General features: G+C 44.3%; 1 long non-coding RNA gene across 1 annotated transcript; it reads right to left on the reverse strand.

Moving 5' to 3' along the window:
* Nucleotides 1–764: 764 nt before the first annotated feature.
* On the reverse strand, nt 765–1,793 carry LOC125120974 (uncharacterized). Its single transcript, XR_007133360.1, has 3 exons — nt 1,649–1,793; nt 1,445–1,537; nt 765–1,038 (listed from the first exon to the last, which is right to left on the reverse strand). It is a non-coding gene; the product is annotated as an uncharacterized LOC125120974 (long non-coding RNA).
* Between the last annotated feature and the right edge of the window lie 1,205 nt (nt 1,794–2,998).

The raw sequence follows: 2,998 nt of genomic DNA on the forward strand, positions 1-2,998 counted from the left end.
AAGCAACCTAAATGTCCATCAACAGAGGAAACGATAAAGAAGATGTGGTGCATATATACAATGGAATATTACTCAGCCATGAAAATGAATGAAATAATACCATCTGCAGCAACATGGATGCAACTAGAGAGTCTCATGCTAAGTGAAGTCAGAAAGAGAAAGACAAATACCATGTGATATCACTTATATGTGGAACCTAATAAAAATGATACAAGAGAACATTTTATAAAATAGAAACAAACTCACAGATTTTGAAATCAAAGTCATGGTTACAACAGGAGAAACCATGGGAGGGAGAAATAAATTAGAATAATGGGAATAACTACTGTATATAAAACAGATAATCAGCAAGGACTTACTGCATAGATAAGGAACTGTACTCAATATTCTTTTTTTTTTTTTTGGATTTTTCTAGGGCCGCACCCACTGGCATCTGGAGGTTCCCACGCTAGGGGTTTAATCGGAGCTATAGTCCCCAGCCTATACCAGAGCCACAGCAATGTGGGATCTGAGCCACGTCTGCCACCTACACCACAGCTCAAGGCAACACCAGATCCTTAACCCACTGAACGAGGCCAGGGATCGAACCCGCAACCTCACAGTTCCTAGTCAGATTCCTTAACCAGTGAGCCGTGGCGGGAACTCCTGTACTCAATATTCTTTAATAACCTATATGGGAAAAGAATCTGAGAAAGAATGGATACATATATACATATAACTGATTCGCTTCCCTTCACACCTGAAACTAGCACAACTTTGTTAAGTCAATCATTAAATTAAATAAAAATTTAAAAAATTGGTCAGTACCCACCTGGAGTTTTCCCAGAATAGGGTGAGTGGGAGAAGCAGGGAAAACAGTGGGAAGGATGAGAATATGGGTGAGAGAATTCACAGGGGGCCGATTCTGAGGTCCCTGCTGTGCAGCGGGAAGGCTGAGAACCCAAGAACCCGGGACTCGGCGTCCAGCGGTGTGTCCTTCGCAGGCCGCCATCGCTTCCTGCTTCTCTTTCTGGATTTGGACGCTGAGGTACTCGTGTCCTGTAATTACACGAGACAGACAACAGAGTGGGAGAAATTTCAGGGTAAAACCAATGCTAGAATAAATAAGAGTCTTTAAGTTCCCAAGCCAGGGATTGAAGCCAAACTGCAGCGTTGACCGATGGCCCAGCTGTGGCAACGCCAGATCCTTAACCCACTGCACCACAGCAAGAACTCCCTGAAATTCTCTAAGAAGACACTTCCTATTTATAGCACGAATTGTGCCAGTTGGGTTCCCCCCACCACCCAGTTATACCCTAGGCTCTCATACCTTTTGCTACGTGATTTTTCTGTTTTGTTTATTTGCACACCATCATGACAAAGAGGTGTGCTGTTTAATAACCCTAACCAAGGAAAGTATGGGTCTTTACACACAAAGTGAAAAACAAAAGACACATCCACAGACCTTAGCAAGCAAGTGAAGAGAACTGCTAAGTCAGTTGTCAGAAGCCCTGCTTTGCACCGCTTCACATTCTTCTCTGCCAAACTCTTCATCCTCCTTTCAGACAGAAAATGTAAAACCTTAAGAGAATGGATTCAGATTTTTTAAAAAAATTAACCTTAATCTCTTACAAATGCATGAGTAACTGAAAGTGTCAGTCCTTGTTACCATTCATACTTAATTCCTGTGTTTTTACTGGCTTGTTCACAGGTTGAGAAGAAGACTGAAGAGGCTAGAAAGGTCATGCACTTCCTTGTTGAAAAACCTGTAGAAGATGAATCTGAATCCTGAGAGGCAAAAGTTAGCTGATAGGACTGGGCGGGAAGAGGAACGTGTGGGAGGCAGGCTGAGTGTGAGAGTCTGGGCTCTGCCAACTGACGTCAGCCGCCAGGAGCCTCCCCCAGACACTGCCGACCAGCTGGGCCGCCCAACTGTGCAGGCCGTGGGATTGGTGTTAAAATATTTGGATGTGGCCGTGGAGCGTGAACAGACTCTTAGAATCACAGACTGTTTTTAGCAGAAGCCCTGGAGATTCAATCCCTATGAGAAGGGATCATCTCCTGAGTTGGTTCTTGTCAGTTATATAAATCAAACGATTTTTCATTTCAAATCAGAGTTCAGTTTAGTTATAAGATCTAGGAGGTAAAAGCTTTTGAAAATAAATCAGTTTGGAAATTCATAGTTTAGGACTCAACGGTGTGACCTTTCATTATGGGCATGAGACTGTTTTTAAAAATGTGGGTAACGTTTGGAGAGAAAACTAATCAAAGCTGGTTACCCAGGGTCTCCGCATCAGCCGCTGATGGAGTGAACAATGACTACTGAGCACCCACTGTGGACCAGGCTGTGTTGGAGGCGCCTGGGATATTGCCATGAACAAAATGAGCAGAGCTCTATGGTACAGCACAGGACTATATTCAATATCCTGAGATAAAGCATAATGGAAAAGGATATGAGAAAATAATGTGTGTGTGTGTGTGTGTGTATATATATATATATATATATATATATATATATATACATATGCATAAATGAATCACTCTGCTGCACAGTAGAAATTAACACAGCACTGTCAATCAACTGTATGTCAGTTAAACAAAACAAAACTCCTGCCCTCTTGGGAAAGAAAGCCTATTGGAGGAGACAGAAAAATATAATGTAAAGAAGTGAGTTGCTTCATGGGCTCTAAGATGGCAATGCTCTGAGAAAACAGAGGTGTTGGGGGGTTTGGAAGAAGTGTTGGGGAGGTGGGGGGTGGCGATTTCTAACGGAAGGTGGAGAGTGGGCCTCACGATGGACGGTTATTTGGGCAGCAAGTTGGAGAAGGTGACGAAGTGAGCCGTGCAGGTGTCTGGGGAAGAGCCTTGCAGGTGCAGGTCCTGAGGTCAGATCAGCAGGAGAGCTGCTGGGGGGGTGGTGGGGGTGGGGGTGGGGGGAGCATCGGAAGACCAAGGGCTGCACCGCTGTAAAGTCACAGCCTTTGCCGCTGAATGGAAGGGAGCCACGGAGCACAGGAGC

The sequence above is a fragment of the Phacochoerus africanus genome, chromosome 2 (assembly GCF_016906955.1).
Source record: "Phacochoerus africanus isolate WHEZ1 chromosome 2, ROS_Pafr_v1, whole genome shotgun sequence".
Classification (NCBI taxonomy): Eukaryota; Metazoa; Chordata; class Mammalia; order Artiodactyla; family Suidae; genus Phacochoerus; species Phacochoerus africanus.